This window comes from Pleurodeles waltl, chromosome 11, assembly GCF_031143425.1.
Source record: "Pleurodeles waltl isolate 20211129_DDA chromosome 11, aPleWal1.hap1.20221129, whole genome shotgun sequence".
Classification (NCBI taxonomy): domain Eukaryota; kingdom Metazoa; phylum Chordata; class Amphibia; order Caudata; family Salamandridae; genus Pleurodeles; species Pleurodeles waltl.
The window spans coordinates 459,880,616-459,906,401 of record NC_090450.1 but is presented as its reverse complement, the minus strand read 5'-3'; the positions used below and the strand labels follow the sequence as shown (position 1 = coordinate 459,906,401).

The 25,786-nt window shown below is 43.6% G+C and overlaps 1 pseudogene; it reads right to left on the bottom strand.

Annotated features, from left to right (window-relative positions):
• Nucleotides 1–7,299: 7,299 nt before the first annotated feature.
• On the bottom strand, nucleotides 7,300–9,168 carry LOC138266633 (60 kDa heat shock protein, mitochondrial pseudogene; annotated as a pseudogene).
• Nucleotides 9,169–25,786: the final 16,618 nt, after the last annotated feature.

Genomic DNA, 25,786 nt, shown 5'->3' with positions numbered 1-25,786 from the left:
ATGCCCTTTACCTCCATACCCTCCTTCCCCTACTATGGTACCCTCCACTGTGTAATGCTCAAGTGTGAACATTCTTTAAAAACCTGCTAGAATGAGTATTTGGATGTGGCCTTCACAGAATGTACTCTGCTTCATTCTTCTGTGAATAAAAGAAAGAATTGAATACCTTAACTATACAAGTTGATGTCAGATTATTACAACTCACGATGCCAGACACTCTGCTAGAGTCCTGTGAGAAGACAGATGTACATTCACAGTGCCATGCTCACCATGATCATCTGCATGAGCTGAATGGTGAGGTCCTACCCAGCCAGCACCGCCCACTGTCCAAAGGACAACCATCAGCCCCTGGCAATGAGGGGCAACAAATTACTGCATTGTGTTACTCGGTGCTAGAGAGGCATCCCATGGGCTTTCCTTGGGTGTTCCAATGCAACTCCCATGAATTTTGACAAATCCCCAGATTTACAAGACCTTGTAAACCTGGGGATGTGTCAAAATCGTACACATCCCTAGGGGAAGTGTAACAAGGAGAAATATTTCTGTATCCCCTCCTTTCTCCATTTTTCTATGTTTGCTGCATAGCTTTTGCAGTTGGTCCAAAGCTCCATGATACTTAGGCCCATATTTATGACCCAGATTGCATTGCTCTTAAGCCACGCAACATGGTCCAAAAGTGACGTAAACCATTTGTCAGATTTTTGAAGCCACACAAAGACACCTTGCGTGGCTTCAAAAATATGGAGCAAGGCAATGGTGCATAAATTGCTGCATTGCCTTATGCTACGCTAGGGAGGCCTTCCATGGGCATTGTGTGGGTGTTCCATGTAGATTTACAAGAACTTATAAACCTAGTGATGTGCCAAAATCGGAGAAATATCCTTATTTCTCCTTGTTTCTTCTTCTTTCTGTCTGCTTCCACATGGAAAGAGGAATATGCCTCCCAGGCTTGTTTTTGTGTAGAAGGTGTCCCTTTCAGCACAAAAACAATCTTGCTTGCAACGCAGGCACTAGTTAGCCCATTGTGCTGCAGCGAAGGGGGAAAGGATAGTAATGCGTTGTATGCCTTAATCACAGCACATTTCTGCCCTTTCCTTGACATAAAGTGCAGCCGCCAGGTTACTTGTTGCGCTGCGCTGTTCTGCACTGATTGACATACTGATAAATATGCCCCTTGGAGTCAATAATCGAGAAATGGCTTGCAGTGTTTTTTTGTGTATGAACCACAAATCACTTCTCAAGGGAACAAAAATTTAAATGGAAATTAGGTTCTAAGAAAAACAGTACATTTGTTAATTGTAAGGAATAATCTGAATTTAGGGAGACATGTTATTCATACCATTTTGAACCCTGAAATACCCACAATGCCTTATGACTGTGAGAGCATGTTCCCTCAAAAATGCTTGTGGGTATTCACTTTCAGAGATGCAAAAAGTCAAACCATAATAGTAGATGTATTAAGTAAACATTATTTCCCACACTTTTCTCTCTAAAAAGGTATACTACATTAGCCGTGAGTGAATATTTTCCACAAGCAAGATACATAATTTTTTGGCAAAAATTTGAATTATTTCATTAAATGAGTTTGCTGGTTACCCATGTTAACATTAAACAAAAGGCATTTCTTGCCTTCAAAAGGCACACCAAATACCAGTGGGTGGCTAGTTTTAGCAGAAAATATCTCTCATCTGCGCCACGCAACAGTTTCACAGAACCATCAAAACATTTTCTGCTTGAATCAGAGTTCCACGGGCAAACATTACACAAAAAAGCATAGAACAAATTACACGAAATAAACAGCCCAACAAAAGGAAGTTATCTGAGATTGCGGTCGAATACCAAACAAATCACCGTGTTCGCCCCTACCTATGCATGTCCCCCAAACTCTTCTCCTATTCCATCGGATTTGCCTACTGTCTATCACAAGACATTATAAGTGCCGCTGGAATTATGCGCTTGTGCAACCGCGGCGATTTTCGCATAATTGTAGATTTTCCGCATTTGCCACATATTCCATCATTTTCTGCATAATCTGCAGATTTTAACACAAAAATATTGTTTATTGATCAAACAGTTCAAAAGTTAGTAAAAACGCTCCGGCATGTGCTGCAGCGTAGTAGAAGGCACTTTAGGATGTTGACAGGTCACCTTTCTGTAGTTTATTGCGATATATGGGTGATGAACTGGCACTAATGAGGTGCAACTAATGCCCAGTGATAGGTTTTAAAATGACTAAATAATAAAGTAATACTGTCACAAAGAGTGCCGCATTATGTTGTATAACTTGCCTTTTCTTGCTGCATAATTTACTCAACCCTGCGTATAATTTGACCCTCACCTGCTGCATAATTTCAGTGACCCTGGGCATACTAAAAGATGCTAATCACATTGAAAATGTAAATCTAATTCATCCCCACTCACCACTCATGCAGTTATTCATGCATGCCTTCATATATTTTTTAAAACGTTTACAATATGCGTGGATGTTTGTTTAATTATGTGTAAAAACGTGTATACCACCTTCTCCCCAAATAAATACCTTGAATATGGGACATAGGGTGTAATTTTTTTTACCAAAGATGATGTGTTGATAGGGAAATGCTCCTTGTATGATTCTATGAGGGAAACCCACTAACAAAAGTTAGACTGCTAGCATAGTTCATAGTAGGTCTTTACAGCCTTTTGATTTTTCCCATTCTACCAGACAATAACACATATTCACTGAGGGACTCCTGTGAAATGGATTGAGATCCCAGATTATGGCTCTCAATTCAGGAGGAGAAGTGCGCCCCTCCTTTGAAGAGTGACTACTGTCATCTCAGCAGGCTGACGGAGCCGTTACAAACTAGCAGTGATGGTAACATTAAATCACAATAGAGGAGTCTTGTCTTTTGCCCCTATCACTTTCCAGGGGTGAATTAGATACTGGCCTCTCCTGTTAAAGTTCTGCCTGCATAGAGTCCTTCAACCGGGCCCTTCACTCCATCCTTGCAGACCAGGTGGAGTGCGTGTGTTCACCACATGTTTGAGCTAGGGTGAGAATTAAGGGCATGTTTGTGCTTTTGCTATGTTCTGTTAGGACATTTTGTACAGTTCATATACACCCAGCAGTTTCTTGGCATTACACTGGTGGATAAATGTACAATCTGTTAGGGAGTTATGGATGGTAACTGAGAAGTACCTGTTCAAAAAATGTTTTCAAGGAGCATCTAAATGGTAGCAGGTTAGATTCTGCATGAATATTGGAGAGAAGAGGATTCCATAAGTGCTGAAATTGATGGAACGGCTATGTCCACCACTTCTGGTTCTGCAAAATATAGGGACAACCAATAGGGTGTCAGAAGAGGATTAAAAGGTCTCAAAGAGTGTACCAGGCCAAGCGATAGGAAATGAATGCTGGAGCAGGTTCCTAAATTGCTGAAAAAGAAATGCACAAAGACTTAAACTGATGAATAGGTAACCAGTGCAGTCTTTCAAGTATAAGATGAGCTTTTGCAAATCTGGGGACGTTTAATGTCAGCCTTCCTGTCCCATTTTTAACTATCTTGAAGTCTATTAAAGAGCGAGGTGGGTAAACCAAGGTAGAGTAAATAGGCATCATCTAATCTGAAATCAATAATCACTATAACTGCTGCTTTCTTTTCTTCCCCTGTTAAAATAGAAAATACTTTCCTCTAAGTTTTAAGGTGAAAAATGTAAGTGAAGACTACCAAAGAGATCTGATTAGAGAGAGACAGAGAAGTGTCAAATCTCACTACATGCAAACAGAGGGCATATGTCATTAGGATGTTTCGTGAGAGGAAGAATTATTATTGTTAGACCTGACAGTCTTAGGGTGATCATCCCCCAACTTTTTGCCTCCCTCCCTCCACTTTTATGGCACTGTTTTTGCTGGTTTTAGGACTCTGCACATTTTACCGGATTGACACATAGCCTGTGACTTCTTCTCGCACTACCAGGATTTTCCCTGCATCATCCCTGGTAGTCAAAAAGATCCCGCATTGCATTGAGGAACCAAGACTACATGCCGGAAATCGACACAAAGCTCCTTGCAGCATGGAAATGACGCATCGATTGTGGAACGCTGTAAATTCCGACGCACTCCCTATTTTTCCAGATATCTCCACTTCGGTCTCCGTATGTGTTATTTTAGATGCAAATCAGGTACTTTGTGCAAACAAGAGACAATTGTTGATTTCTAAGATTTAAGACTTTTTTTAAACTTGAAAAGTGATATCTCAACTTGTGCTTATTGAATCTTTATCGTTTTGACCTTAATTTATCCAGATAAATATCATATATTTTTCTAAAACTGTGTGGTGTATTTTTGTGGAGTTTTCACTTTGTTACTGTATGGTTTATTGCACAAATGTGTGTGATTTACCCTGACTAAGATTGTGGCCCCTACTTGGACATGGGTGTATGTGCCAACTAGAGACCCCATTTCTAACAGTTATCTTGTAAGATTTGTGAATCATCTGTGTACAAGTATATTATAAAACTGGTTATGGCTAAAGCCTTTGAAAAGGGGGAATACATAGATGATAAAGAGGTGAAATAAAAGTGCAGAGGCTTGAGGCAGTCCAAATGGTACCAGTATTACCAGTACTTAAATAGTCAACTATTACTACTTGGTAGGATTCCTCTAAGAAGAACTGAACCCATTTAAGCAAGTTGCCTTCTCAAGTTTTACTGCAGATACCTATATTTTTGAGTAAACTGTAAATATCAACCATAAAAATTCTAAAGCAGTTGATGGGTCTAAAAGTATTAGTGTAACAATGTAGCAATTTTCAAGGTCTAATCTTTAGTCGTCTCCGATTGACAAAAGCACAGGTTCAATTTAAGGGACTGCTAGAAAGACAGATTTAAAGCAGTCTAGAAAACGTGACTCTTGCAGCTAATCACATAGCGTTTTGGGTTCTTGTTTTTCAATAATGTTTGTGTTGGTAAGGAATAAAGAAAATTGGCAACAGTATTTAGGCTCATGGAAACAGTATCAGGCTTTTTCAGCAATGGCAGCAAGAACACCTCTTTAAATGACCTTGCATTTGCTCTAATGCAGAATTTATAAGGGCAAGGTAAAGTAAGTTCCTATATAGTGTCTATAATTTGCTTCATGGTCTTGTGAGGACAAAGGTCCAAAACCAACCACAAATTAAGCGTTAGTATTATTGAAATTAGGGCATCTTTTGACACCTGATTTAGGGATGGCAACTTTGTAGGATTCATTGCAGGTAGTTTACTAGTTGAGGGAAATGACCCTTATCATTTTTTTCAGTCCATACTAAGAGATCTTGTCCACAAACTAACTAGTCAACTAACTAGGAATCATTGCTGGAGAGACTTATCATATCTATGAGCTCCTTCACTATGGTAAGGATCTTCTTTTGTGTGTTTAAAGATTTGTTGATTCTGATAGAATATCTTTGCCTGGCATTAAAAACAAACTTTATAGAAGCAACCAAGCCTTTTTAAAGTCATAGAAAATTGGTTACCTTTAGAGATTTAGACAAGGCCAACAAATTACCATTGCCCAACTATCAGTAAGAGAAGATTTGTTTATCAGAGCGTGCCTTGCCTTCCATTAATTCTATAACACAATAATAGAATAAAATGATGGTTAGACCAAGGACAGGCAAGAATTGTTGGAGTACTTAATGGTCAATTATAGGTCCATACATTACCCAAGACATGACCTTTAACATATGCTGGCTGGTGAATAATTAGAACAAAATTCAATTAGGTATTTTCTCCTCCCAACATTTAAACTCTTTAATCATCAGTGGACAAGAGCAATTAGCAATCAGTGATCTGATAATTTATAAAATTGTAGCATAAAAGGAAGACATGTGAGAAGGATGGCAATGAGTGGGTATATTTGACCAAAAAAAGGGTCAGTTCCTCAGCATAGTTGAGAGCATTTCTGTATTCTTAATGGGGCACCCTAGTTGAACATTGCATGATTATGGCCACCACTCCATACATTTTGTCACCAGATCTACATTGAAAATATAAATAAAAACCATACAGATTTGCCAATGATACATTTATTGATGATGTGTTTAATAGCCAATGTTCAGATAGAAAAAAAGACATCGGAATTATTATTGATCAAAAATGTGTAAGTTTAAATGTTGTGTATAAACTGTGAGAGTGTACTTAAGTAAGCCATGTTAATCTTAGGGTAGATCCTCGTGTTTCCAAACATACCTAGCACGGCTTCTGCAATAGTCCAGGGGCTTTCAGTATAATTTGTATGCCAAAAGAGGTAGGAGCTTCATATTTTTGGAGCTTCTTGGTTTAATGCCTCAAAACACCGCCACAATGGCTGTCGACTAGTCCCATCCCGTTGTGTATGGGCACAGAGAGGCTTGCCTTCACTATGCTCCCAGAGCCCCTCCTGTGCACGCCCACTGTGTAGATGAGCTAATGCTCGCTTAATGTATGGTTGCTCGTAGCGGCAGCTCCTGGGTTAGAGTGCTACTCGGTAACCCACTATTGCTACTAAGATGGCCACCCACCAGTATCAGGCTCACACAAATCATGTGTAGATTAAAGAAAGAAATGTCATTTTGTCACTTTAAAGTAAAAACGCTTAAAGAACTATTTAGAATATTTTACCAAAATGAAAGCATTAAACTACCGAACCGTTGCTCATGAATATTACCAATCTAAGAGAATGGAAGAAAACCACAAGTCTAAAGTGCCTAGATCTGTTGATGTTCATTTAATATATCACATGGCGGCTTTTGGCATGCTTAGAGTGGCGGCTACCGGGATACACTGCTACAGTGAAACACTATCCATTCTAAAATGGCTGCATGCCACTCGCAAGTATGGGTCTCACACAATTCAAATTAGCAGGTTAAAAACGAGCCATAACTTTAAAATAATCACTCTTTTGCATGGCCAATTTAAAGTGATTTAGAAAACTGAAAGAACTGAGATTTCCAATGATTGTTTCTTAATATTAGCAGCCTAAAATAATGGAAGAAACCCACCAGCCTACGTCGCTTTTGCATTTTTCATTTTATTACACAAGTTTTTACATAATTGTATTAGAACATATTAGGGCATACTTCATACACTCAGTTTTCCCAAAAGACATATCCTGCTGTTACCTACTCTTTTGCGAAGGCATGCACCCTAAAAGTGTACTTCTATAGGGTAAAAGGTTAGTTACAATGAATGCATGAATATTCCAATGTCTCACAGCCAGGTCTCAGGAATGTAGAAAGGACTTAAAAATAAAAAATAAATTACCTGCAGGTACGAACAATGGCAGCAGTAAACAGTTCCATAATATCAGTTGGCTCCCAGCAACTATTTGTTGCAGTCTCACGTTGTGGCCCTTTTCCCCACCAACGGTCTTCTCTGAAGAATTATTTCTCTGTTGCAACACAGGTGTGCGTCAACTGTCACAGTTTTTAACTATGCACAAAGCATGCTGAAATTACAACACACCTCCTCCCATATATCCACCCATCCCACCCACTGCACCCATGCCAGGATCTTTTTTCTCTTTAAGGATATCCGTCACAACTGCTTCTGCGGCCGTTAAAAGCGAAGCAACTCCTGCTGCATCTACCAGGGCAGTTCTTACAAACTTTTTGGGGTCAATGATTCCTTTCTCTATCATATTTGCAAACTCTCTAATCATGGCACCATAACCAACATCTCTGTATGATCTTTTCTGCTATCAACGATCCTTCTACATCTGCAATAACTGCAGTTGTTATTGTTGGTATTTTAAGGGACTTCCTTATTATTTCAATTTCAATTTTCTGGTCTTCATTTGATGGGGTCAAGTCATCTAAAGCTGGGAAACACCGAAGCACTGCACAACCGTCTCCAAGAATGATACCTTCTTCTACAGCAGCACGTGTAGCATTCAGGACATCAGTAATTCGATCTTTCTTCTCATTCACCTCAACATCACTTGTACCACCAATCTTTAGAATGGCCACATCATCAGAGAGTTAGGCAAGCCATTCATTTAACTTTTCTTTTTCATAGTCGCTATTTGTAACTTCCAACTGTTCCAAGATTTCCTGAACACGCTTCTCAATCTGAGTTTTATCCGTCTTTTCTTTCAGCAGCAGGGTATCATCTTTAGTCACAATAACCTCTCCTACTTTGCCAAACCATGAGTTGAATTTCTTCCAGATTTAAAGTTAATCCCTGTTCTCCAAACACAGCACCACCAAAAACAACGACCATGTCTTTAAGTTGGTTCTTTCAATTATCTCCAAATCCTGGTGCTTTTACAGCAACAGCTTGCAGTCCAACGTTCAGTCGATTTAACACCAGAGTGCTAAGAGCTTCGCCATTAACATCTTCAGCAATAATGACCAGAAGCTCACAGTGAGCACTAGCTATTTCAAGGGCAGGAACAATGGACTAAACACTGGAATTCTTCTTTTCACTTAGCAAAATAAAGACATCCTGGAACTCACATTTTTTACCTTTTGCTGTGTTGATGAAGTACGGTGAGATTTAGCCCCTGTCAAACTTCATACCTTCAATTATTTCCAACTCATCATGAAAAGTTTTGCCGTCCTTCCCTGTAATGACACCCTTATACCCAACTTTCTTTATGGCATCAGATATTAAATTTCCAATTTCCAGATCACCATTTGCCAAAATTGTTGCAACCTGTGCAATTTCTTCTGGTGTTGTGACAGGTTTCGACTGCTTTTTCAGTTCCGCTGTAACAGCGTCAATTGCCAGCATTACCTCTCTCCTGATCTCCACTGGGTTTGGGCCTTATTTTTTCAAATCCTTCCTTGGCAATGGCACGTGCTAGGTCAGTTGCGTTGCAGTGGTGGTTCCATCTCCGGCCTCTTCATTTGTGTTGCTGGCAAAATCTTGTACTAGTTTAGTACCAATATTTTTATATTTATCTTTCAGATTGATTGCTTTGGCCACTGTGACATCATCTTTTGTCATCTTTGGACTTCCCCAACTTTGTTCAATGATGACTGTTCTTCCCTTTGGTCCCATTGTAACGGCCACAGCATCTGCCAACAAGTCCACACCTTGGAACATCAATGCCCTAGCCTCATCACCAAACTTAACATCTTTAGCATGCGAGCGTGTAAGGTGAGGCACTAGTGCTCTGAATATTGGGCGCATGTGGCACAGGATTGAGGGTAAGCGCAACATTTCAGGGCTGGGGAAGAAGCGCGGATTAACAGGGTAAGATCCTAAACTGAAGTGCAGAGCAACGCTGGGTGCATTTTAATTATTGAGAAGTCAAGCACCATCTGTATGTTGGATTAATCTTTAGAAATGGTTCCTGATTCCATCACACAAGCATCTTGAGACTCATTTGTGTGTAAATGGCAGTACCAAATGGAAGGCCTAGATAAGGCTACCCAGTTCTCTTGGTTTGACCTGGAGAAAGGGCTAGGAGATTTGTGAGCCTTTCCCAAGTATGCTCTCTGCAGCTGGGCTTTGGTGGCTTTTGGACGGGTAAGGGATAGCCCTTCGTTTATCACTTAATAGCGAGATTTGGAACAGCTCCACCCTTTGCCCAAGAATATCACTGCAGTCTTGTTACAGCAGCTAAGAATTGAAATGCCTTTTACTCCCCTTTGTAGTTTAGCCTTCTGTCTCCTGTCAGGGCACTACAGTCGACACCCACTCTTTGAGCTGCACTTGGGTAAGAAAGAAAGTTGCTGCCTGGAGTTAATGCACAAATAAAAGTTAATGCTTAGGATTAGATTGATAGGAGTTCCTGTGCTAACACGCCTAGCAAGTCCCAATCATGCAATGATCAAGCAGGGAACATGCAAAATCTGATTAGAGAAGTCCACTGAATTTTGAAACAAGCAGAGAACTAATTGGTCAGCAGGTGAATAACTACCATTGAGTATAGGTGCCATACATTCTTATTGACCAATGCTATAGCCAACTCAAGAGTGAGGATGGGAAGACCTCTGTGCACAAGGGAGGCAGTCTTTGATTTCAAGTTGAACAGAAACCTGAGCCAAGGCCCTGCAGGCAGACCTGAGGACTGTCTGAAGAAGGTGGGATGAAATTGTCTCCTGAAAACCTGCATTCCGTAAATGTGCCCCTGTATATGGAATCATCATCAAAGCTGCCTGTTCACTAGAAGCTGTGCAGGGGTCTTAGGTTCGAACACTGCTGGAGCTGCTGTATCTGCCTTGAGGGGAAAAGTTCACCCACTTTGCATTAGGTTTCTGGAAGTGTATTTTTCTTACTGAAGCCTCTCAAAACAATCTTGCCATTCTTGCACCCGTATTTTCATAAATTCATCATTCAAGCCAGAGTCTCTCAACATTTTCACATCTGGATTATTTCCCCTATAGGGACAAGTCTGTGTGAAATAGCCCAAGTCCCTTTACAAGTGTGAATGGACCTGAAATTATCAGTTCTGAAACCTAGAAACCTTCGGCTCTGATGAGTCCATTTCTGGAGACATCGGCCCTGTCAGACTTGCTGCAGGGCAGAATTTGTGAATATCATCATTGTTTGGCCACAGGGTCCCCCTGCAGCAGCCCAGGGGAGCAGACAATGCTCCCACTCGAGAGGCACAAGTGTGCTCTTTACCTCTGGCCACTGCCCCACTGGCAGTTTTGCAGACACTTTTCACCTGCACTGGACATGAATGAAAATGTGTCTCTTCTCCAATATTGTGCAAAACTACTCAGTAAAACATCTAGTAACTCTGGGTCTAAGTAGTTGTTCTCTCTTTTGGTGTATAAAACTCATAATGAACAAATTTCGCACAGCGATACCAATCTGTAATTTATATTTCGACCCTCGGATATCTCTGCAGCAATGTTCTTTCAGCTCATAATGAGGATCTTATGCTCTAGGTAACCAAAGTACTCTTTTTAGGGTCGAGCCTGCGTCGCATGCGCTTGCGCATGCGTTTCGCTAAGTGAGACACTTTAGGAATTAAAAAGGGCTCGGAGCCCTGTCCACGTCACGTCAGTGTCTTTTATTGGCTCGTGGACTTGCCTGTTAGAATCTGCTTGATTTCATTAGTGGAAGGCATGTATACGTCATGCCTTTTCTGGTGGATAGCCCTCCTCGAGCGCATCAACCAAGTACAGAAAACATGCGAGGCTTGCTGTTTTCCGTCCTGCTCGTGGACTACTTTTTCTCTATTTTCCCAGTGCGATCTCGCTTGGCAGAAGTCGAGCATTTTACATAATATCCACCCTGTTACACAGTTCATTGCACTTTTTCCAGTTACATATAATTGCACTTTTGCCGATAGGTTTCATTACCAGTGGAAAGTCCGGTTAGGAGTTTACAACGCTATCAGCTCTAACACAAGGAAACACAAGACCCGTTGCATTGCAAATGCTTGTTTCTATACTGCAGACAGTTCAAAATGCTGCTGGCAGACATGTCCTTTGACTAATCTGACACGTTTTCATAATCTCACAACTGACATCACTTCATTGGCGGCCAATCACTAAATGTATCACTTTTAAAAGACCAGCCACCCGCCAAGATCGGACCGCCGGGCGGCCGCCAATGCAGTCACACCCTCGCCGCGGCCATTTGGAGATCCCCGTTGGGCCGGCGGGGATCTCGGCCGCAACACAGGAGCTGGCTCCAAATGGAGCCGGCGGTGTTGCGGCCGTGCGACGGGTGGAGTTGCACCCGTCACACTTTTCACTGTCTGCTGTGCAGACAGTGAAAAGGTGCACGGGCCCTGTCAGGGGGCCCCTGCACTGCCCATGCCAGTGGCATGGGCAGTGTAGGGGCCTCCAGGGTCCCTGCGACTCCCCATACCGCCAGCCTTTTCCTGGCGGTTCAAACCGCCAGGAAAAGGCTGGCGGTAGGGGGTCTCGTAATCCCCTGGGCAGCGCTGCAAGCAGCGCTTCCCTGGTGGATTAAAACTGCCATGGCCATTGTGGCGGCAAACCACCGGCCCCGGTGGTGCGACCGCTGCGCTTCCGCCACGGTCGTAATGCCAAGGGAAGGACCGCCAGCCTGTTGGCGGTGCTTCCGTCAACCGCCAGGGTTGTGATGACCCCCTATGCTTCTGCAATAATCTGTAATCTCTGCATAAATGCACGTCTCTAATTTCTTTATAAATGGCGACTAGTGATGCATGCAGTCACTTATTATAAAGAAAAGATGTTGGAGCTTGACTATTATAAGTTGTTAGGGTCAAGTTCTGACTTACAATGCCTGCTGCCAGAGCCAGCAGCATGGTGAAAGGTAAGCAGGTCAGGTCATGGAGTATAATTGAAGCAGCAGTTTAGATAATGAAAACAAAATGTTGTTTTTCTTTCTTCTGCTCTATTTTAATAGCTTACAATGACAAGCAGAGAGAATGTGTTTATTTTTTGCACTCCTTAGATAGCTAAGAACTAGATAAGAGCTAGAACCTTTGTGCATGTTTCTACATGCCCAGAGCTACTGCAGATTAAAAACAAAATACAAAAAAATGTTTTGTATTGAACTGTTTCTAATATCTGTTTGCAACAAATATCTAACAGGTTTTTGATGTGTCTAATTTTGCAATAGAGTTTTTATTTTTCATGTTTGCAAACATGCTTCCTCTTTCATATGAAAGAGATATGCACCAAGGTTTTGAGTTGTTTGTAGTAGAGGTGATGGTGTGACCATATATTAAATGGGATAAAGTACACCCCTCCTCCCCCAGTTTACATGATAATGATATTGCAAGTCACCTCAGAGTTCCACTACATTATGGAGGAACTTGGCCTTCAACCTCATTTTTTCTATATGGTTATGGAACTCCGAGGTGACTTGCAATATCCTTACAATGTACACCAGGTGGTAATTTATCCCTTGTATAAATAACATTGTTTCACCCTTTGTATGTCATTGGTCTAATATATATTGCTTTGACCAGTCACTTATTTTGTCTATTTGTGCTTTCTTCTGAAGATAGCACTACTACACCGTATGCCAGGGGAGTAGTTCTGCTTTGATAAATTTAGATCAGTCATTTTTGCGCTGAATTCGGTACTGTGCCCATCACCCCTCACTTGATTGTCACAACATATAAAATAAAATCCTGTATTGCAAAATATGACCTTGGCAATGCCCTTGTGAAGAATGAAAAAATAAAGATAAAGGCTTCTCACATTGTTAATGTGTTTCGGAGCGTTCCATTCTCCCAGCACACATTTTGCTTTGGCTCTTTGTTCACGTTTGTGATAATAAGGCTTATCCTTGACGATTGGAAACATAATGGACTAATCTGAGGGATAGGCTCAGTGAGGAGAATTCCCAAGCAGCTGATAGGATGCATTCTATTGAACTGCCCGGACTAGGTGTCAGCGGTTCGATTTGTGCTTTCTCGCTTTCCAGGGGCCTGATTGATTCTAAAGGAAATGGGCGACATGCCATGTCAAACTGTCCGGGCTCACAGGTCTGGGCGTTAAGGCCTTTAATAGCAAGGGTGGCAGGAAAACCTGGCTTGAAAAACCGTGCGAGTGCACCCAATATTTCAAACTTTATGAGAAAGTGTGAGATTGGAGGAGACACTGGAAAAAACATCAATGACACAGACAATAGGTTTGCCTTTGTAGTGTGCATGCAGCCAACGACCACAACAAATAAGCACCCAGTCACAAATAGATCACACATACATGTTCGCATTCACACATCCCTGTATCCATTCATAAATCCCAACAAGTAAACAGGCACCCAAAAGCACAGACCAACAGACTTAGGCCCAAATTTAAGAAGGGCCTAGCGCCAACTATCGCCACATTAGCATCATTTTTTTACGCTACTATGGCGATAGAGTGGCAAAAACGCTGCTTCATATTTACAATGTGGTGCAATGCATGCATTACGCCACTTTGTAAAGCCTTGCGCCACTTTATGCCTGCGCCAGGAATGGTGTATGCAAGGGGGCTTATCCCTGTTAAGGGGCTCGCAAAAATGGTGCAATGGAAGCTACGAGATTCCATTGTGCCATTTTTAGAGGCATTTTTAACGCCTGCACAGAACAGGCATTAAAAGGAGGCACGCCATTATATTCAATGGGCTTTGCAGGATTAGCGCCAACATTTCAGGAACTAACCCATCAAAAATTGTGACGCTATTGTCCCTAAGTTTCACCATGGTGCGCTGTATGTTAAATGTGGTGCAAACCTGGTGGCGTTAGGGGTGCGCAATAAGCCCCAAAAAAGTGGCTCTTCATAACATGAAGCTCCTCTTTTCTTGAATCTGGGCCTTAAAGTCACCCATGAACACTGACCAACAAATATACAATCAACGGTGCAGATAGGCCAAAAAGATGAAGTCATCCCTGCACGCAGGCCAGCTAGCCCTCTGGCACCTATGCACACAGCAGCTTATATACTAGCACTTTTGCATGAAGGACAAAGACACCCCATAGTCAAAAAGACAATATAGAAACTAGCATCAATACACACAGAACAACAGACATAACCCGGTGACTTGTGGGATCCAAGTAGCTGCATCCAGATGCAGTGAAAAGAATGCATGGTCACTTCTTATGCATCTTGTGTTTACATCAATTAGATTACAGTGGACGTATTAGCCTCATCACATCAACAGTACACATTAGACATTATGCCAGGCACTATCATAACCTAGCTCAGTGCTATATAGCTGGCTAAAAATTTGCAGAACTCATTGGTATATTTAGGTGGAGTGTTAGGGCCAGGTTTATAAGAAACTGGCGCAGCGCGGTGTTGCACCAAAATTAGTAGCACAGTGCCAGGTTTGAAACTCAGGGATAAACTGTATATACAACAATATGGCGCACCCGGTGTTTCCCCCTGCAGAGGTGCTAAATTAAGCAGCCTGCGCCAACACAGGCATCCTTGCACCATATTGCAAGAGTGTCTGCGTTGAGGGGTGTGATTGTTTATGTGGAGGAAGGTGTCCCTTCCTACATCATAATCAATGGCATTTTGCTCCTTCTATGTGTGCTGCAGAATGCAGCACACATTGAAAAAGCAAAAAATGAGGAGGAATATATAAGTATTCGTCCTCGTTGTGCCATGCTAACGCCTCCCTTTAGGGGGGCTGCAAAAATGGTGCAGTGTAATCAAAGAGGTTCCACTGAGTATTTTTGTTGTGGCTACTTTTAACGCATGCTAAGAGCAGGCATTAAAAGGGGACACAGCATTGGTTACAGTGGGCCCCTATGTACTGTTCAGGGTTAGCGACAACATTTTGGCCGCTAAACCTGAACAGTACATCCATTGTGTTGAATAAGTATATGCTATTGTCCCCTACCCTACCCCATGGTGTGCCTTATTTTAAATATGGTGCACACAGGGTAGCAGTAGGGGCCTCTAAGAGGCACAAGAAGAATGGCGCTGCACTGGGTGCAGCACCACTTTTCTTAAATATGCCCCATAGTCTGAAACTAAAAACAAATTAGAACAATGCTCTGTGGGTGGAATGTAGGCATAGTCTGTAGCAATTACAACTGACGTGGTCACATACATATCACACAAGTGTGTTGGCTTGACATATGCCCATAGCAGGGGTCTCCAAACTTTTTAATGCTGCGCTCCTCCTGTTGAAAAATAAAAATCATTGGGCCCCCCTCAGAATTTTTCACAATTGTTTTATAAAAATGGCAGTGTTTAAATATCTCTAAACCTATTTAAACATTGCAGTTGAGTATTGTTACCTTTTTAAAAATGCAATAACAAGCTTCTGCTTAAAACAAAGGCATGTTACATGTATAATGCTTCTTTTGGCCAGTGTCTGGCGCCCCCCTGGGATCACTTGAGGCCCCCCTAGGGGTGGCCTGCCCCCCAGTTTGAAGACCTCTGGCCTATAGCAATCTTGTATATACATGTGAAGACTACTGTACAGATGGCCTAGGTAGGAAAATGGTAGCAATTACCCACAATGGCAGGTTTGTGTCTGCTCAGTAACCAAGCAAAGTCTGAATGACACCATCAAACGTGATAACTGAAAACATACTCCTCAGTGGCACTCATATGTTTGACCAAGAGCGAGTGATATACAGCGACCAAAACTCCTAAATGTCTAGGTCTCTCACACTCATCCAGTTTGGTATATGCATGTAAGTCAAGCAATGTCCAAACAAGTCACAGGCCCTTGCCAAATTGTACTTGTGATGAAGAAGACAGATAGATTGAATGTTGCATCTCCTCTACTCATAGCTGTCATGAGTAATCACACTTACAAAATACACTCATTGTGAACGTGACATAGATTGCAAAATGCAGATGTGAGTGTGTGCCTACGTTGAATAAATGACTTGGAAGGACAGCTGAGAGACTCCCTTACATCACTTTGAGATCCAGTATGTGGAGGTCACTCAGGCACTACACAAGTGCTGTGGCTGGTATTCTGTAATGTGTGGGGACAGTCAAGTGATCTAACAAAGCCTGGAAATGGGAAGGATATTATTGCTTAGCCTGTAGAAGAAGCTGTGCCCATCTACAAAGTAGAGAAGTCTGACTTACTATGCTGCGCATGAATGAAGGGACAATACTGATGACAAAGATGGGTACTAAGGGTAATCAGTGGAAATTATGCCAGCAATGTTGAACTAGAACCATACATGACAAAATATGGCTTCAATGTGTGTGAAGGAACACACATAGATTAATGCTCACTGTACAACACAACAATGTTTCCATGTAACACCCGACACATATTCACAGAGAATGTGTAGGTCACAACATATTCCAGTCACATTGGCAATGACTACCACTATGTGCTTGGCCAGTACAAACAAGTATGACAGAAGCTAGTGACAAATGAATGAATCGGTACCCGCCGTCTAAAGACATGACTCAGTCACACAGTCTATCTATTACCTAACCAAGAATCATAGGAATAATCTCATCTATATATGCCAAGTCATGTCAAACCATAGCAAATTATGAGAGATGTCCAACACAAACAAGCTGCCAGTCCCCAGTATATAATTGGGCAAGCCTGACATCAACAATCCCAAAGGTGACAAAACATACTTGGCCATGGGACCCCAAATGTACAGGTGTATGTCTGCACGTGACTGTGCATTGCTGTGCTGATGATCAATCTTGAGGATGGCAGATCCCGACCCAACACCCCCCAAAATCCCAGAGATTACTACATTGACTCTTGACACAGGCAGGGGCCTGTGCACAGTGAACTGAGCTGAGGTTACAACAGTCAACCTTTGTCAATACATGCAACCATGGCCCTATTTGGGCATCCAAAGTGCCACTGGAGCACTGATTACCAGGGTGCCATTACTGCCTGAGAGCAGCCCTGCCATACAGATTGTATGCAATTACATAAATCTGGCAAAAAAAATAAAGTGTGAGTCGTACATTCCAAGTGTATGTGCTAAAATTATACTTCCTAAATCTTAGCACACATGTCCCGCCTTGGTGACCAGGTTTGGTGCCTTCGATTTGTGTATGGACAAAAGGGAAAAACTCACTTGTGGAAATGTGTATGTGTGACATATTTACTCACAAATGTATCTGAACACTACAAATGTTCCCACATAGGGAAACATAGTTAACACAGATATGAGAACACAGCCTTGAAACAATGGCCTACACATATCCATGCTGGAACAGAGAATTGGTATGGGTCAAATCCCTAAACACACCACAGTAGTATGCATCACTTATCATACATTAAACATATCTTTTCACACAAACACATGTCATATACATACCAACAAAGACACTTGTCAGCAGACCATCTTCAGCAGTTTGCATGCATGGGGAACTGTACGTTACACGTATTGCTTTGCATCATGAAGTCTGGCCCTTAGAACACACCAGAGTGTGGACATACTTGCACTCACATTGTCATGGGTTACTGAATCTTAACCCAGCCTTAGTCAACAGCATCCTTTGCTAAAGATTTGCCAAGGGTATTATATTCATGAACATGTGTTGCACATGGTCCATTCTACCTTATGCTGTGTTATGAAGCATACAGTGGGAATTCTGACATGACAGGGTGGTAGACCAACATTATGAGTTCCATCACATATATACACTAACAGTACACATGTTGAAACCTTTATGTAATAATCTTCATACACATGCACATTTGCAAACAGTATCAGTCCTCCCAAGCATCACACCTACCTACAAACATATGGTAACACATTCCTATGTTACTGGTACACATTGAAATACACATGTATACACATGTTGCCCTACAATACAAACAACAAAGATGCATAACCCCTGTAACTAGGAATGAGAATCTTGGTCACCTGTCACCCTTCCCTCCAAAATCCACTCATGCCCATTTTGCATAAACAAAATGATGCATATGGTAGCAATCCATACATCGCAAATCACAAAAATGACGCTTCACACCTGCGCGTCTAATCTAGGCCCTCATACCTTGTCAGCCTTCATGGAAATATCCATGCATGCCCATCATGCGTCAAACAAAACCACATACCATAGTCCTTTGAACATCACATTTACCAAAAATGACACCTCGCACCTGTGTGTCTAGTCTAAGTCCTCATGCCTTGTCAGCCTTCATAGAAAAAACAAGCATTGCCGTCATGCATCAGAAGGAACAACACATATCAGAAAATGTGACGCATACACCCCGGAAGTCAAGTAATAGGTCTTCCATGCTGCACAATTGGAAAAGTGAATTTACTTACACTTTTACTTTACAGTGTTGTAGTCTATGCTTGAGTGAGGTTATGTGGTGGTTGTGCTTCAATTAGGAGTGTTGGATTGAGAATGTTTTGTGCTATATCCTGTCTGTGTCTTAGCCATCTTTTAGATTTTGCAATTTTATTGTACATTGTTGTCCTGTTGTTGTGTAAGTATTGTCAGGTGTCTGTCTTGGGGCAGTTAAGTCTGTTGAGTTAGTTGGGGATTATATTTTTTATTATAGGGGTAATTAGGTTGCAGTGGAGGGAAACTGCAAAATGGAAGGGAAGGGTACAGAGGATGACTAGGGATGAACTTGGAGGGTTCATATGGCTGGAGTGCCACTACTTCCCCAACATGGTGGCTATGGATGGCCGTGTGATCATGGGCTACCCAACTGAGGCTAGGAAGCTGCGCTGGTGCGAGGTGATCGACCAACTTCTACTCATCTTCTCAATGGAGCGCTCGGACCACCAAATGAGGCACCAGTGGGCAGACCTCATTGTCCATAAAAGGGATCTCTTGGATTACCTGGTGATTTGGGTCGGCGGACCTGTTGATAAGTACCCCTTCTATATAGCAACATCCTTATTTGCATGTGCATGACAGTAGGATATAAGGATTACTGCAGCATGTAATGATAAAAGGAGAGTACAGCAAGTTTTGTCTCAGTCAACCTGCTTTCTTGAGAGGTCAACAATGCACAGGTTGTAGACAATTTGCACATTCCTCTCTTTGTACCTTGCGTATCGCATATACATATTGAAGTGCAGAGAATGGAACACACATGTGCAATAGTAAAAGGTTTCATATTTCCCAGGCACAAATGTACATGTCCATCATGGGCTTCACAACTGTGGAAATTTGCAAAGTAATGTTTAAGTGATGACAAACAGGATGCTGGAGAATTAGTAGTCATGGATGTGTGTGTTCCTTGAGTCATGTATGGGCAGAGTGACACAACAAGGATACAAATACAAGAAGGACTTACTGGCTCCTACTGCAACATCAGTGTCATAGTTTTTGAGGTAATGTGGCTGATGGAGGCATGTATTGCCATACCATATGTCACAATTTGCTCAATGCAAGAATTGTGGCTGTTTTAAACCCACATTCCACATGATGCCTGCACCAGTCATGATGAATGCAAGGTGTGAATTCCTGCGGTAAGAGGCACACAAAAAATGAGCATGTAAATCTACTAGTTTCCACTGTGCCATTTTTGGAGTGAACTTGAATGCATGCCTAAGGCAGGTTGGTTAAATGAAAATCTAATTGTTTTCAATATCCTAATTTTCACTAGCAGGTTTGGCACCTTCATGTATGGTGCAAAGCATACTAAGTGCCAACATGATGTCATAGTTTACAATGTCAGTGTCCTAACATGCCCCATGGTGTGCCATATGTCAAATACAGCACGCACATGGTGGAGTTATGTGGAGGTAATAGGGGTTTGAAAATGGTCAAGCATCTGAGTGCTTGCTTCATTTTCACATAGTGTTGGACCTGGCTCTTTTTCCATTGTCATCCCCAAACATTTTGGCTCCTTCCTCCTATTTTTTAAATGACCTCTTGCTGTTGGCTCTAGGACTCTGAACACTTTATCACTGCTGATCAGTGCCAAAGTGCAGGTGCTCTCTCTTCTAAAGTTGGTATGATTGGCTTACACCTAGTTGGTACACTTAATTTACCTATACATTCCTTGTACAGTGGTATACCTATACCCATGGCCTGTAGATTAAATGCTACTAGTGGGCATGGAGTGTTGCTTGGGCCACCCACAGAACTAGCCTTTCAAACCTGTCTCAGGCCTGCTAGCGCAGGTGCCTGCATGCACTGTCACTCCCACAGCGACCAGGCATCTAAATGTACTTGTCAATCCCAGAACTTCCCTTTTACTACATGTAAGTCACCCCTAAGGTAGGCCCTAGCTAGCCCTGTGGGTAGGGTGTTATGTATGTTGAAGGCAAAACATGTGCCTGGTTGCATGGCCTGTCCTAGTAGTGACAAACAGCCTTTTTGGTTTCTGACTGTTGTGAGTGCTGCCTTACTCATAGGATTGTGCTAGAAATACTGTGTCTTATGTCTAGAGGGTATTGTCTGATCTATGAAGGGTAGGTAGGCATGTTTGGTATGTTTGTAATGGTAGTGAGAAATGCTGCTTACTGGTGTAGGTGGATTTTTTATTATCCTTATAGAAATGCTACTTCTAGAAAGTGAGCATTCCTCTGTGCTTATGACTCTGGTGTTTTGCAGCTTGACTCAAATCCATGTCTGGGGCAGAGTGGGACCAGTCTGGGACTGGGCTTTGTGCGTATGTTTCAGACAACCTGTACACAGGGAGTGTGGAGGTGTCACAGAGGTGCATTTGCATTTTGAATGGTCTTCCTGGGCTGAGAGAAGGGGAGGCAGGGCACACCAGCATTTGTAAAGCTGTGCCCTGGCCTCATACAAAGGGCTTGTTTACCCCAAAGGATGTCTGGAGACTGTGCTGAAGGAGATAGGGGATATTCCTGGAACCAGTTGTAACTGATTCAAACATCTTCTCCCCCTCTTTGTTAACACTGTGTAAAAATGAGTGTAAGTACAGGGGGTTTTCCTCATGTAACAGAGACACTTGAGACACTTTAAATGTACGTGGAACTAGACACAGAATACTGCTGGAGGGTCTCACCAGGAACCGCCTTGGACTGCTGCTGCTGTGCTGACCTGTGACCTGCTGCGTCACCAGGAGGAACTGCCACTGACTGCATCCCGCTTGTGCTGGCCTGTTGCTTGGCCCTACCGCCCTGTGCTCCACTTCTGTGTCCCCAGGAGCTGGGTGCTGTGGCCCCTGTCCCCCGCAATTGCCTGCTTGTAGCGCATGAGCAGCGCTTCATTTTTATTACATAGTGCCTGGTGAGCGCTACACTTAAATGGTCTAAAACAGTGGATCCCAACCTTTTGACTTCTGTGGACCCCCACTTTATCATTAATGGAACCCAGGGACCCCCACTGAATTATCATTGGAATCCCGGGACCCCCACTGAGCCATTACTGAAAGCATGGGACCTAATTTGTCAATATTTGTTAATATTTTTTAATTTTCTAAGCAGTCGCGGACCCTCTGAGAAGGCTTCGCGGACCCCTAGGGGTCCCCGGACCACAGGTTGGGAACCACTGGTCTAAAACGAGTGTAAAGCGTGTTTCTTTATTTGCTAAACTGCCTGGGGAGCAATTTCTTTTTTTTTTTAAACCTTGCGCCTTGGTAAGCTCCTTTCTGCATTGCCGAGTGAAGAAATCACCGTCACAACCCGGGCGCTTTGAAAGCACACTGTGTTTTGTGCCCCTGGGGCACTACAAATCAATGAATGGAGCAAGCGTGCTACTAACAGTGACCCTGGGGCAAAGCATACTGCAAGAAGCACCCCCAGGGCACCAGCCGGCCCCAACTTTGGCCTGATCACCGCTGCGGCCTAGGAGGAGGAAAGAAGCACTTGCACACCAGATTGGGCGCTGGTGGGTGAAATTCGGCAGCCCCAGGAGGGCGAGAGACCTCATCGGACGCCCCTCTGGATCCCAAGGCCACCCAAAGAGCAGGACGTGGGGCAGGCAAGGGTAAGTCTCCTCTTCCCCCGGTCACTGCGAGAGGAGCGAGAGAGCCCTGAACATTCTCCTTTGTTGTCCTTTTGGGTTCCCCTGCCCCTATGAGGGTCAGTCGTGGCTCCGGGGGTCCCCAGGGACAATTGGCAACTGGATTGGGCCAAGGAGGACCCCACATTTAAGAACGGAGGGGAGTCTGCTGCCCCCCTCTGTCTCTCGTCATCAGATGGCCCCCGTTTTGGTGCGTGAGGAGTGCTGGTGGCCCCCTTGCCTTAGCTTTGGGTGACACTTGCACTAGAGGACTGGATCTGTACCTTACCTAACCTCAGTGGTTTTATGGGCAATGAGGATAATATTGTTTTGCTGAGGCACCATATACTTTCTAATGATGTTCCTGCTATGGCAGTGATGAAAATGTGGTTTTGCTGATGCGCCATTGTGAGAAACTGGGGCTGATTGCAGAGGCCCCATAACTTTTTGCCCCCATTTTCCACTTTATGCTGGTGTTTTCCTGACTCTGATGGTGCCCTGGGTACTGCTAACCAGTCCCAGGGCCTGTGCTCTGTGTAAAATGGATATGCAAATTAGGCTAATTATAATTGGCTAAGTAAACCTACCTATAAGTCCCTAGTATATGGTAGGGCATGTAGGTTTAGGGACCACAGCATAGGTGGTGCACACCTAGGTGCATTGCTGAGGTGCCCAGTGTCATTTTAAAAGCAAGCCTGCCTTGCTGGCTGCTTTTAAATTAAACTTATATGTAAAAATAAGGTAGTTTAAGACTTTGGAAGTACCTTTAATTCCAAAGTCGAATTTGCATATAACTTTAATTTAAAAGCAGCCAGCAAGGCAGGCTTGCTTTTAAAATGACACTGGGCACCTCAGCAATGCACCTAGGTGTGCACCACCTATGCTGTGGTCCCTAAACCTACATGCCCTACCATATACTAGGGACTTATAGGTAGGTTTACTTAGCCAATTATAATTAGCCTAATTTGCATATCCTACCTGCCCTACCAATAACCCATTTTCCAACATAATTGGAAGCAGCGACGGGATCCTGTACTTGTGTTCAATATCACGTTACAGTTTTAGATAAAACAAATTAAAAATCCTTTAAATTGTCCTAGTGCAAAAATTGTTTTTAATTTTTAATTTTAATTTTTTTTTTTTGTAATTAATTTGGATTAATTTCAATTATTGAATTTTTGTAATTTTTCTAAATTCTTGTTTCCAATTTTTGCAAAAAGTTTTTGTTGACACAAAACTAGGGAACCATGGAGCTTGATCTGGCTAGCCTACCCACACTGACAGTAGTCCAGCTTAGGGGGTTTTGTATTGAGAGGGGGTTGCCTGCAACCACTAATCTCAGGAAGGAAATCCTGATTAAATCCCTGACAGCATGGGCTGAGGCCCAAGAGGTAGAGACAGAGGAAGCTCCAGAGGAGGAACCAAAAGAGGATGATGCTAACTCTAACCACTCAGGGGAGGAAAGGCATCAGACCCCAAGTGAGGAAGAGGAGGAACGGTCCTCACTGGACACAGTCACTAGGGGCAGACCCAAAGCTAGTGGTAGGAAGAGGGTCCTTTCAGGAGGAGAGAACCCATCCATCAGGGAAAGAGAGCTGGAAGCCCAGCTAGCCTACATAGCTTTGGAAGCAGAGAAGCTGGCCCTAGAGAAGAAAAAGTGGGCATACAAAGAAAAAAGAGATGGAAGCAGCGATAAAGAAGCTGAGGTGTCCATGGGTGGGGGAGTTTGCCCCAGATTACCCAAGGGGGTAGTTCCTGCTTATATAGAGGGGGATGACATAGATAAGTGGCTAGGGGCCTTTGAGAGGGCACTCCAAATGAGAAGGGTTAAGCCTCAATACTGGGGTTCCCTTTTGTGGGAGTTGGTCCCCAACTCAGGCAGGGATGGGCTTCTGACCTTAAGGGGGGAGGAGGCAGATTCATACCCTAGTATGAAGAGGTGCTTAGTCAAGAAGTTTGGTCTGACCCCAGAGCAATATAGAATGAAGTTCAGGGACACCCAGAAGGTCAGTACCCAGTCTTGGGTTGACTTTGTGGACACCTCACTAAAGGCACTAGAGGGCTGGATTATTGGCAACAAAGTAAATACTTATGAGGGGTTATACAATCTGATCATGAGAGAGCACATCTTGACCAATTGTATCCAAGAAAGGTTACGCCAGCATCTAGTGGACTCTAAGCTGACCAACCCTAGAGAGCTAGGGGAGGCAGCTGATGAGTGGTTGAGAACCAGGGTGGTTGTCAAGTCCCAGGGGGGAGACTCCAAGAAGGGGGGGACAGGTCCCCAAAAACCTAAGGAGGGAGGTGGTAAGCCCACCACAGAGACTCCCTCTGTACCCCAGAACCCTAAGAAGGAGGAGAGTAAATCCCACTCCCACTCTGACATGCAGAGACAGGGAGACCCAGGGTTAAAAAAGCTCTTGGACAGTAGGGCTTGCTTTGACTGTCAGCAGACAGGTCACTTCAGAGGAGATGCAGCCTGTCCAAAGAAGGTGGTTAGCACTGGGCTGTCCAGTGTAGCCATAGAGGAGGATTCCTCAGATGATGAAGTCCTCCTAGCATTGTGCTGGGAGACAGGACCAGATGGTAAGCTGGTGATCCCTGAGGGTGGGAGTAGGCACTTCCACCACATTCAAGTGAATGGGATCCCTACCACTGGCCTGAGAGACACCTGTGCCAGTCACACTGTAGTGAGTGACCGGTTAGTGACCCCAGACATGTATGTCCCAGGAAAGACAAAGAAAGTCAGGATAGCCACAGGGGAGGTCACCTCCAAACCTGTAGCCATAGTGCCCCTAGAGAGGGAGGGTATCCTTGACCGGATTAGGGTGGTAGTCAGTGCTGACCTTCCCCTAGATTGTATCCTGGGCAATGACCTCCCAGAGGTGAGTCTGGTCACAGATGGGGTGGTCGCCCAGGGCGCCCCCCCAACCCAAAGTCCTGGGGAGTCAGTCCCTACAGTTAGGAGACAGGGGTCCCCAAGAAAAGGAAAGAAGAAAAGGAAGGGTAGGCCACTCTTAAAGAGAGTTCCAGGGAGCCAAAGGCCTTCTGCCCCAGTAGGGGGGGAGCCCAGAGTTGGCACTGGTGAGGCCTCACCTGACCCCAAGGAAGTCCTGAGTAGTCAGGCAGCTGTCCAGATGCAGGGTGTTGCCCCTGCACTGACAGAAGGGAGAGTGGAAGGAGGGTGTCTGCCACAGGAGGTGGTAGCCCCCCACTCTAGACAGCAAGAGGGGTGCCAGGACCCCAAAGATGCCCCTAAAGCAGCTCAGCCACCTGTCAGTGGAGAGCTTAGGGTGTGGTTCTGGGTACTGACAGCTGTCAGTAGCCTCTGCTGGGTGCTAGCCTTCCTGGCAGCACTGTACTTGGCCTGGGAGGCAGACCCCAAGGCCAATAGCAAAGTAGGCCCCCTGACCCTGTTGGTCATGGTGGGGTTGCTCAAGTGTTGGGTGACCTCTTTGGGTAAGCTAGGTCTTGCCCTAGCAAAGTTAGGAGTAGGGGAGGTGGGCACCTCACTACCCAAGTTGGCAGAGAGAGAGGAGGAAGACCCCCCTAGA